This window comes from Schistocerca nitens, chromosome 12 (genome assembly GCF_023898315.1).
Source record: "Schistocerca nitens isolate TAMUIC-IGC-003100 chromosome 12, iqSchNite1.1, whole genome shotgun sequence".
Lineage (NCBI taxonomy): Eukaryota > Metazoa > Arthropoda > Insecta > Orthoptera > Acrididae > Schistocerca > Schistocerca nitens.
In genome coordinates this window covers 108,523,114-108,535,742 of record NC_064625.1, presented here as the reverse complement: position 1 = coordinate 108,535,742, position 12,629 = coordinate 108,523,114, and the positions used below count along the sequence as shown (strand labels likewise).

Sequence of the window (12,629 nt, the reverse complement as noted above, 5' to 3'; positions counted from 1 at the left end):
GTTTGTAGTTGGTGTTGGTTATTCTGAAATTCAGAACGTTTATCGATCAAGTTCTAAAGTCAATTTCATTTCGAGATGTCAATTATTGAATTCCTGGTGTATTGTTTGAATAGCGAGATTATTTCCTTGTATGGTAGCAATGTGGTCAGCGACGTAGCGTTAGCAATAAATTATGTTTTTTAGAAAGGGCAGTTGTGAGCCGAAAGATTTTGTTTCGAGTTTATTAAGAAATATAGCTGCTATGGATTGCTCTCCATAGCCTCACCATCTGGTTGTGTGTAACTTTTTCCGTTCACCTGGAAATAATCTTGGGAAAGGTTTACTTTGAGAAATTGCGTAATTTCACGTATCCTTTTATGTGATGGTTTCTTATGAGTCCTGAGATAATGTTGTATAATATCCATTGTTTCTTGCATAGGTACTGAGCCGTGGTGCGGCTCGCATTGGTGCTGTTTGTAGGTTTCCGCCCTCTGTTGGAGGCCAGACCGTATCGTTAGTTGGCACGGTTACGGTTGTTTGTCTTCTTCTCGTGTTCACTAGCGCGACTCTCTCCGCAAGCGTTGCCTGTCCGCTAGTGGCAGCAGCGGTGGTTATCGATATGTAGTAACTGTTGCCCTATGTTTGGGGGCGACGTCGTGGTTCTTCCGGGTCGTGTGAGTGTGTAGTTTGGTTGGGGACTCACGAGGAGCCAGGTCCTCGCAGTGCAAGAACACCCTGGGACTGCTGGCAGGACTCATGGACAGCCGGATTGAAGGCCTGTGGTCACGAGGGTGCACGACCTCGTCGTAAACCGGTTGCTGCAAGTTTGAAGTTGAGTGCATTTGGATTCAAGTAGAGAAACCTCCATCATTGTGATACGAGGTGCATTCAAGTTCTAAGGCCTGCGATTTTTTTTTCTCCGGACTGGAAAGAGATAGAAACATGCGCATTGTTTTAAAATGAGGCCGCGTTCATTGTCAATACGTCCCAGAGATGGCAGCACCGTATGGCAGACGGAATTTTACCGCCAGCGGTGAGAATGAGAACTGTTTTAAATACTTAAAATGGCGACGTTTTCCTTACTTGAACAGCGTGCAATCATTCGTTTTCTGAATTTGCGTGGTGTGAAACCAATTGAAATTCATCGACAGTTGAAGGAGACATGTGGTGATGGAGTTATGGATGAGTCGAAAGTGCGTTCGTGGGTGCGACACTTTAATGAAGGCAGAACATCGTGTGACAACAAACCGAAACAACCTCGGGCTCGCAGAAGCCGGTTTGACGACATAATGGAGAAAGAGGAGAGAATTGTTTTGGGGGATCGCCGAATGACTGTTGAACAGATCGCCTCCAGAGTTGGCATTTCTGTGGGTTCTGTGCACACAATCCTGCATGACGACCTGAAAATGCGAAAAGTGTCATCCAGGTGGGTGCCACGAATGCTGACGGACGACCACATGGCTGCCCGTGTGGCATGTTGCCGAGCAATGTTGACGCGCAACGACAGCACGAATGGGACTTTCTTTTCGTCGGTTGTGACAATGGATGAGACGTGGATGCCATTTTTCAATCCAGAAACAAAGCGCCAGTCAGCTCAATGGAAGCACACAGATTCACCGCCAGCAAAAAAATTCCGGGTACCGCCAGTACTGAAAAAATGATGGTGTCCACGTTCTGGGACAGTGAGGGCGTAATCCTTACCCATTGCGTTCCAAAGGGCACTACAGTAACAGGTGCATCCTACGAAAATGTTTTGAAGAACAAATTCCTTCCTGCACTGCAACAAAAACGTCCGGGAAGGGCTGCGCGTGTGCTGTTTCACCGAGACAATGCACCCGCACATCGAGCTAACGTTACGCAACAGTTTCTTCGTGATAACAACTTTGAAGTGATTCCTCATGCTCCCTACTCACCTGACCTGGCTCCTAGTGACTTTTGGCTTTTTCCAACAATGAAAGACACTCTCCGTAGCCGCACATTCACTAGCCGTGCTGCTAATGCCTCAGCGATTTTCCAGTGGTCAAAACAGACACCTAAAGAAGTCTTCGCCGCTGCCATGGAATCATGGCATCAGCGTTGTGAAAAATGTGTACGTCTGCAGGGCGATTACGTCGAGAAGTAACGCCAGTTTCATCGATTTCGGGTGAGTAGTCAATTAGAAAAAAAATCGGAGGCCTTAGAACTTGAATGCACCTCGTATGTCGCGATTCTCTAGTGACTTGTGTTGGTGGTCGTAGTGTTGCAGAGTGTTGCGAGTGGAGTGCTTAGGGAAGGACGATCTGATTAGCTTTCCTCGACTTCTTATTGTTGTTTCATTGCTTTCAGTTTGTTTGTTAAGTTCTACCAGCGGTATTTTTCCTACCTCGTGGCCGCTAACGCCCCAGTTACCCGCTCTGGGGATTAGTGTATCTAATGTCTGTGTACGTTTGCTCGCCTTGCCGCTGATGTCTGGTGAGGCGTGTAGTTTCGACACTTTTCTTGATTGTAGGTTGGTTGGTGATTCTTCTATTCTGGTGGTAGAGATTCTAGTTCCGGGCGCTCTATGTACAGTAGTCTGTGGACGGAGTCGAGACCGCCAGTTCCGGCTGTGGCGTATTTTGACATCTTTGGGTTTGGTTTATTGGACGTCAGGTAGCTCCAGCAAGATTATCACCATTAGTTAGACTGCCACTAGTCTGAGTTGCCATCCTATGAAGTGAATGCGACTCTTGGCTGCCTATCTCATCGCTCGCTAGACCTACTCAGAGGTCGATTCCTGGAGCACCGTTTGTGACTGGTCCTTGTGTTTCATTATTGTATTTGCTGTTTCATTGTATGTTCTAAATTTTTTTATATAATTGCCATTCTTGGCGTTACAGCAGGTTTAAATGGTTGTGCTACGAAGTATACCATCATTTTGTCACACCTGTTTGGTGATGAGTTGCTGTCATTTTAAATTAACTTTGCTATTGCATTGCTTTTTCACAGTAGGCCTATGTTTGTTAAATTTGTGCGACTGCTACGGTCGCAGGTTCGAATCCTGCCTCTGGCATGGATGTGTGTGATGTCCTTAGTTTAGTTAGGTTTAAGTGGTTCTAAGTTCTAGGGGACTGATGACCACAGCTGTTAAGTCCCATAGTGCTCAGAGCCATTTGAACCATTTTTGTTAAATTTTTTTATCATTGCCGTTCTTAGTGTTAAAGGCCTTCAGCCGTGACTGTGGTTACTTGCCTCAAAATTCTAATTTTGCTGTGTCTTCATTTTATGCTCATTTGGTAAATTATAACGCACTGAAAGCACTCATAATTACACAGTTGTTTATTCCTTCATTAATAACGTGTAATATCTTTCTTTATTGCTGTATCTGGAATTACCGTTTTAAAATAAATGTGTGTAATTGCAAAAGGGAAGCAACAGTAACTGATTACGGCTCCGTCCGCAATTGTAACCGAATCCTGCCTTCTTTGATTACCAGGTTTCAGGTATGTTCGCGTAGAAGTTTGTGTCGAGTGAAATGAGTTTGGCGTTGGCTGGAACCTGTGTGTTCTTTATTGTAACTGGAAGTATTCTGGAATAGCAGTACATGGTGATTCAAAAAGAATACCACAACTTTAGGAATTTAAAACTCTGCAACGACAAAGGCAGAGCTAAGCACTATCTGTCGGCGAATTAAGGGAGCTATATAGTTTCATTTAGTTGTACATTTGTTCGCTTGAGGCGCTGTTGACTAGGCGTCAGCGTCAGTTGATGCTAAGATGGCGACCGCTCAACAGAAAGCTTTTTGTGTTATTGAGTACGGCAGAAGTGAATCGACGACAGTTGTTCAGCGTGCATTTCGAACGAAGTATGGTGTTAAACCTCCTGATAGGTGGTGTATTAAACGTTGGTATAAACAGTTTACAGAGAATGGGTGTTTGTGCAAAGGGAAAAGTTCTGGACGGCAGAGAACGAGTGATGAAAATGTAGCACGCATCCAGCAAGCATTTGTTCGCAGCCCAGGAAAATCGACTCGGAGAGCTAGCAGAGAGCTGCAAATTCCACAATCAACTGTATGGAGAGTCCTACGAAAAAGGTTAGTTACGAAACCTGAACGTCAACTACCCGAGGCGATGGATCGGCCGCCAGGCAGCCCGTGACAGAGCACTTCATCACTGGCCTCCAGGAAGCCCTGATCTTACCCCCTGCGATTTTTTCTTATGGGGGTATGTTAAGGATATGGTGTTTCGGCCACCTCTCCCAGCCACCATTGATGATCTGAAACGAGAAATAACAGCAGCTATCCAAACTGTTACGCCTGATATGCTACAGAGAGTGTGGAACGAGTTGGAGTATCGGGTTGATATTGCTCGTGTGTCTGGAGGGGGCCATATTGAACTTCTCTGAACTTGTTTTTGAGTGAAAAAAAAAACTTTTTAAATACTCTTTGTAATGATGTATAACAGAAGGTTATAGTATGTTTCTTTCATTAAATACACATTTTTAAAGTTGTGGTATTCTTTTTGAATCACCCTGTATACTGCCATCCAGCAGTGTACTGCCTTCCAGTTCTCTGCGTAATGGAGAGAAAGGTGTTCCTAGAACGAAGATAAACAAGCAAGTCGGAGTAACACGAGGAGCTTGTTAAGCACGCGCGGCGGCGGGAAGTTTGTTCCGCAGCCTGCGGAAGCCCTGCTTAACGTGAGCAGCTGCCGCTTCGCAGTAAACACCGCGCGATGATCGGCTGTGGGTTTACGCGCCCCGGCCGCCGCCTCGCCTCACCTCACAACCTGAGACGCTGTTTACCTGCTCGCGGCGCAGACGCGCGCGTCACAACGGCGGCGCCGTCGCCGACGCCCCCGCAAACACCGTGCGCTGCCGGTAACGGATCTCCCTGCGATCAGCCAGCGGCGGCCGCCTGCGACGTGTCGTCCGCCCACGCTGGCCAAACAGCCGAGTGTAGAAGGCGCCCGCCTCACGTGTCCGCTAGAGGCTGACTCCGTCATAAACATGTATGCGATGCTAGGCTGAGTGAAGAACCCCATACCAGCTTATCTGTTGAATGTATAACTTGACTCTTCAGGTTTTACTGTGTTGTCCTACGGTTTTGAATCGGTTATTGATAATTTTACAGGTGTACCGTGTAACGGAACCTATTAAAGGCTTTATTATAGCGAAGTATGCGATACCCCAACTAATTCAACCAGTTCAACTAGCAATTATGATGATAGAAAAGTAATTGTGTATGTTAACAGTGATTGCATAACTTGTCTACATAAATAGTCAACCCATTAAAATATAATCAATAACTGACCCACACAAAAGTTAACATCACTTGAACACTCATACAGCAGATGTCATTATGTAAAAACACTATATTCAACTGAAATAATTAATATGAAATATGAATAATATTGGTCAGCTTACGTATTTTGGATCTCCTTACATAAAAATTACCCAGTGAAACCTATTTATTCACTAGGACTGTTTTCACTCACTATTCACGTAAACATATCTACTTTAAACGAGAACCACTGTAATTTATAATAATTCACGTTATTCACTTATGTATGCAAATGAGAGAAGTCAATAAATGTACCCTTGAAAAACGGCCTTTTTGCAACAAACAATTGTTCTGTTAAGTTGATAAATCTGTCTTTCTAATGACCTGTTAAATTACGTCACTCGATGTAAATTAATAACTTTTTTGCACAAAGTACGATAACAAATGGATGCCTGACTTACAAACCACACCTCTTCTTAGTAGTTCTTTGACGAGGTTGTAAATACAAGAAGCAAGAAGCCCTGTCGGCTCAGTCTAGATAGAACTTTTGTAAAGTTTGTCTGTTATTGTCTTGTGTGGAAAAACAATGCAAAGATGTTGTAAAAGAAGTGTTACTCTGTACTGTGACAACGACTTTGGGTGGTCATCGGAGTTAAGATGGCTATAGATAGTTGAAGTTCACTTGTGCTGTCGTTCATTATTTATCAACAAGCACATCAACAACACGTGACCTCATCCTTTTACCCTTAGACTAATACATATAGAGCCTACATTAACATCAAGCTACAGCAGTGAACCAGCCAGCAGCAGCAGCAACTACTACTACAATACAATTTTATGGCGCCAACCCAGTTCTCTACAGCAAGTGCTAAAAAGCTTCGTATATGGGATATCAACGATTGGGCGACCATTACAACCGGTATGAAATGGGCGTGAAGATACAAATGTGTCGATAGGGAACATTTGTTGTGAACGAGCCTTAATTTCTTTTTTGTTTGGTTGGTATGACATCTGTCAAAGATATTTAGTATACATCAAGTCATGGAACAAACATCATATGTTTTCATCGTGTTAACAACGTCGAATTTATTACCAGAAAGTGATGATTTGCGGAAATCATTAATTTTTTGTTTTCATTTGAAACAAAGTGCTGCACAGTCGCATCGAACGCTTGTCGAGGCATATGGTGATCTTGCTCTATCAGAAGCAACATGCAAAATATGGTTTCAATGGTTCAGAAATAACGAGTTTGATGTAAGAAATGAAGAACGTGGAAGAACACCAAAAAAGTTCGAAGACGCCGAATTGCAAGCAATATTGGATGAAGATGATACTTTGAGTCAGAAGCAAATGGCAGCAATGCTAAATGTTGCACAACAAACGATTTCTGACCGTTTGAAAGCTATGGGAAAGATCCAAAAGTGTGGAAAACGGGTGCCACATGAATTGAATGAAAGACAGTTCGAAAACCGAAAAACCATTTGTCAAATTTTGCTTCAAAGACATGAAAGAAAATCAATTTTGCATCAAATTGCTACTAGCGATGAATAATCGATTTATTTTAAGAATCCTAAACGGGAAAAATCATGGGTTAATCCGGCACAACCATCAACATCGACTGAAAAACCAGATCGATTCGGCAACAAGACAATGCTCTGTGTTTGGTGGGATCAGAAAGGTGTGGTGTATCGTGAGCTTCTAAAACCCGATGAAACTGTGAATATTAATCGCTACAGACGACAAATAATCAATTTGAACTATGCATTGATCGAAAAAAGACCAGAATGGGCCAGAAGACATGGCAAAGTAATTTTTTTACACGGCAATGCACTTGACTGACAGCTGTTACCCCACCCGCCGTATTCAGCGGACTTGGCCCCTTATGACTACCATTTGTTTTCATCAATGGGAGACGCATTGGCTGAGGAACACTTCGATTCCTACGAAGAAGTCAAAAATTGGGTGTCTGATTGGTTTGCGTCAAAAGAGGAACATTTCTACTGGCATGGTGTCCACAAATTGCCAGAAAGGTGGTCAAAATCTATAGAAAGCAATGGTCAGTACTTCGAATAAAATGTTTCAACTTTTGAATTCAAAATTAGTGTTACATTTTCACAAATAAAACGTTCATTTCATACCGGTACACCTGGTAAAGATCTTATTTCATTTCTTAATCAGACTTCTTAATTACATACGTAAAATTTATGGAGAATTCCGTTGGTTCTTGGAGGAACACAGATATAGTACAAACTTGAGTACATAGTATCAATATTTAACAGTTCGTTACGAACCAGCTTTCGAGTACTTACTCCATAGATGAATTTGTATATGACGGTGTAACGCGCCGACTGGCGGTACCCAAGATCGAACTTACGACGACAATGGATCGTACTGTACCAACGTCGCTTTGCCGTTAGCGTATGGCTTCCTGCCGCGCAGAATACTGGGGCAAACCAATCGACCACTACAGCTTTAATTAGGTACAGATTTTAATTTCACAGCAGTCGATGTTATGTCTGCTGATCGCTATCTGATTTTAGAAGATTCCAGCCGTAGTGGAGCACCTGGGGACTACTCGAAGTCTAGCTCGTACCGTAATCGCACTCTCGATACAGTTCCCCACAGTCGTTTAATAAACAAAGGAAGAGCATATGGACTATCAGACCAATTGTGTGACTGGATTGAAAAGTTCCTGGATAACACAACGCAGCATGTCATTCTCAATGGAGAGAAGTCTTCCGAAGTAAGAGTGATTTCAGGTGTGCTGCAGGGGAGCGTCGTAAGACCGTTGCTATTCACAATATATATAAATGACCCAGTGGATAACATCGGAAGTCACTGAAGCTTACCGGGCGAGGTGGCGCAGTGGTTAGCACACTGGACTCGCATTCGGGAGGACGACGGTTCAATCCCGTCTCCGGCCATCCTGATTTAGGTTTTCCGTGATCTCCCTCAATCGTTTCAGGCAAATGCCGGGATGGTTCCTTTGAAAGGGCACGGCCGATTTCCTTCCCACTCCTTCCCTAACCCGAGCTTGCGCTCCGTCTCTAATGACCTCGTTGTCGACGGGACGTTAAACACTAACCACCACCACCACCACCACCACTGAAGCTTTTTGCGGATGATGCTGCAGTATGTCGAGAGGTTGTAACAATGGAAAATTATACTGAAGTGCAGGAGGATCTGCAGCGAATTGACGCATGGTGCAGGGAATGGCAATTGAATCTCAATGTAGACAAGTGTAATGTGATGCGAATACATAGAAAGAAAGATCCCTTATCATTTAGCTACAATACAGCAGGTCAGCAACTGGAAGCAGTTAATTCCATAAAATATCTGGCAGTAGGCATTAGTAGTGATTTAAAATGGAGTGATCGTATAAAGTTGATCGTCGGTAAAGGAGATGACAGACTGAGATTCATTGGAATAATTCTAAGGAAATGGAGTCCGAAAACAGAGGAAGTATGTCAGAGTACACTTGTTCGCCCACTGTTTGAATACTGCACACCAGTGTGGGATCCGTACGAAATAGGGTTGATAGAAGAGATAGGGTTGATAGAAGAGATAGGGTTGATAGAAGAGATAGGGTTGATAGAAGAGATAGGGTTGATAGAAGAGAGAGAGAAGATCCAACGGAGAGCAGCGCGCTTCTTTACAGGATTATTTAGTAACCGCAAAAGCGTTACGGAGATGATAGATAAACTCCAGTGGAAGACTCTGCAGGAGAGACGCTCAGTAGCTCTGTACGGGCTTTTGTTGAAGTTTTGAGAACATACCTTCACCGAGAACTCAAGCAGTATGTTGCTCTCTCCTACGTATATCTCGGGAAGAGACCACGAGGATAAAATCAGAGAGATTAGAACCCACACAGAGGCATACCGACAATATTTCTTTCCACGAACAATACGACACTGGAATAGAAGGGAGAACCGGTAGAGGTACTCAAAGTACCCTCCACCACACACCGTTGGGCGGCTTGCGGAGTATGGATGTAGATGTAGATTCAGATAACAACTCTGGTTATCTAAACTACTGGTCAAATTAAAGCATCAAATCTCTTTAAATACAGTACGTATTGATATTATGTCGAGATAAATGTCACATCTAGCTTTCAATAGTTCTCATGCACAACTAAATTCTCACAACGTAGTACATTATCTCTCGAAAAGACCCGTAACTTCTTAATTACTTACAAAATTCCTATTCCATATACCGTCGTGTTTGACCAGTTTGTATTAAGACGCTTCCACCAATATCGATAAGAACTGAAATAGTTTATGCTACCACTAAATATCTTTCCACTTAGCCCAGCGTTGCTATGTAAATAATACGACGTCATGTACTTCACAGATTTACTAATCATTGTCCTTGGTGTAATCGTTAACCTTTCCTTAATAAATTACTGCAACTTCAATTCTACTTGCATTTACTTAGACACTCTTTCCATCAATGAAATCGTTTTAACTTTTTAGAATACCTACCCTCTGTGGGTTTATCGTGGGTCCACTCAACTTTCGATTAGGCTGACAAATACCAGTGAAGACTTGAGTCCTGCGGCATAAAGATCTCTGGAATTCACCGTTTTCTTTTCCCCTAATATGTAATAATAAAAAAATTTAACAAAAATCGTAAGTGCCACCGCCACTTTAAATCTAACCTTAAGTGACAATTTAAAACAATTCTGAACCTCTTCAGGCGTACACAATACGCGACCCGCTAAGTTCCCTACTTGAATTCAGCCACTCGTCACTTTGGTAATCAAGTTTTTGTTTAGCTGCGTGGTGCTTGTAAAATGGTTCCTTAATTTTCTCGTCGCTTATCCACTCAGCTACTGGTGCACTCACAATATAGTGAAACGGTTCGTATTTATTCGAGCCAATTATCGGTCCGCTGTAAGATAGTGGTATTTAAACAACTACTACGCACATATGTTGGAGGCTTTCCTTTCTCGACACAAACACACACCAACCACTACTAAACCACTTCAACAAAACAGCTAACAACCCAATTACCTCTAGGGGAGCTGCTACCACTAATCGTACAATACGGACAGGATATCGGTTCCACCGATTACCTAAAATTTAGCACCTACAAATCTACATCTACATCTACATTTATGCTCCGCAAGCCACCCAACGGTGTGTGGCGGAGGGCACTTTACGTGCCACTGTCATTACCTCCCTTTCCTGTTCCAGTCGCGTATGGTCCGCGGGAAGAACGACTGCCGGAAAGCCTCCGTGTGCGCTCGAATCCCTCTAATTTTACATTCGTGATCTTCTCGGGAGGTATAAGTAGGGGGAAGCAATATATTCGATACCTCATCCAGAAACGCACCCTCTCGAAACCTGGACAGCAAGGTACACCGCGATGCAGAGCGCCTCTCTTGCAGAGTCTGCCACTTGAGTTTGCTAAACATCTCCGTAACGCTATCACGCTTACCAAATAACCCTGTCACGAAACGCGCCGCTCTTCTATGGATCTTCTCTGTCTCTGTCAACCCGTCCTGGTACGGATTCCACACTGATGAGCAATACTCAAGTATAGGTCGAACGAGAGTTTTGTAAGCCACCTCCTTTGTTGATGGACTACATTTTCTAAGGGCTTTCCCAGTGAATCAACCTGGCACCCGCATTACCAACAATTAATTTTATATGATCATTCCACTTCAAATCGTTCCGCGCGCATACTCCCAGATATTTTACATAAGTAACTGCTACCAGTGTTTGTTCCGCTGTCATATAATCATACAATAAAGGATCTTTCTTTCTGTGTATTCGCAATACATTACATTTGTCTATGTTAAGGGTCAGTTGCCACTCCCTGCAGCATGTGCACTTCCTGCATTTCGTTGCAATTTTCTAATGCTGCAACTTCTCTGTATACTACAGCATCATCCGCGAAAAGCTGCATGGAACTTCCGACAGTATCTACTATGTCATTTATATATATTGTGAAAAGCAATGGTCCCATAACACTCCCCTGTGGGACGCCAGAGGTTACTTCAACACCTGTAGACATCTCTCCATTGAGAACAAAATGCAGTGTTCTGTTTGCTAAAAACTCTTCAATCCAGCCACACGGCTCATCTGATATTCCGTAGGCTCTTACTTTATCAGGCGACAGTGCGGAACTGTATCGAACGCCTTCCGGAAGTCAAGTCTCTAACAAGGCTCACGCTGGATTTACCACAGCAAACTTTACGACCAAAACTGCCCACAAGACGACAATCAATCGTGCACCTATATTCGCCAAAACAGGTGTATCACCAGCCATTATTGAGAAAATCCCACAGAATCTCTGTATATTCCGTTGCTCAGCGTTGGGAGGAAACAGCCGTCACAGCCACGTATATGAGCAGGGGCCTAACAGACTAATTAGCCACGCTGCCTCCGCGAACTGTACCCAAATTAAAATACCGGTACTACCAATCCAAACTCCTTTCCCTGTCCCAAGCCTTAACCGCCAGCTGCGGCGCCTCACTACACCACGCAGTGGGTCGCTCTGCTATTAGACCTAGACGCATACCGATTTATCTACTTAGTCGGTGAGAGGTCTACATGGGAACCAACTAACTCTCTGTCATACCGTAGGAACCATTTAAAACGAACAAACACGCAGCACCACGCCAACTTCTGACGATTGATTAATCATTCGTTGCTGGTGTTGTTTTTGTACGACAGCGGCCGGTTACTGCGCGTCGCTCAGGCTGCATCTCCGCACCCAGCGATGGCGAGTTGTTGCATCGCTGAAGTCGCGCGCGCTCACAACCTGTTTTTTCGTCGACACTCGTGGCTCATCTACAACATTTTATTTTCTTAATACATCGTACACGTATGTTTGCAGCAACCACCAGGTGTTATTATTAAGTTATCGTGTAGGATACTCAGCACTAGTAAGAGCGAACGTAACCCGTGCGTTTGGACACAGCACAACGGTAATTGAGCTATGTTAGCACGTAATGGACTATTAAATAAATATTATTTTGCAACATTAATACAGCCTATTCAGGTTTTTAATATGTCCGTATTCCTCTAAGAACCGACAGAATAGTCCATAAATATTATTAACTGCCTTAACTTAGGTCAGTTATCCATTGAGCTGGTGCGTTTCTGGCGCCAGTTTCCATTGATTGTCGTTTCGATCTTCGAGTCGCCTTCGATCCTTATTTCTCTTCTTCACATCTTTGGCAGCGGCATTTAACGGCAGCGCGTGCGCTCTGCGAGAGGCGGGGGTGGAGATCCGCGTTGTGAGGTGTAGTGACGTCAGACTGTGTATGTATCTCGCACGGCGAGAGGCCGAGTCGGCGGGGTTGCTACACTTGTGAGGAGCGACACTTGTGAGGAGCGACACTTGTGAGGAGCGACACTTGTGAGGAGCGACACTTGTGAGGAGCGACACTTGTGAGGAGCGA

The 12,629-nt window shown here is 43.8% G+C and overlaps 1 non-coding gene across 1 annotated transcript; it reads left to right on the top strand.

Annotated features, from left to right (window-relative positions):
* The first annotated feature begins 8,069 nt into the window (after positions 1 to 8,069).
* Positions 8,070 to 8,142, top strand: Trnaa-cgc (transfer RNA alanine (anticodon CGC)). Its single transcript has one exon. It is a non-coding gene; the product is annotated as a tRNA-Ala (tRNA).
* The last annotated feature ends 4,487 nt before the right edge of the window (positions 8,143 to 12,629 follow it).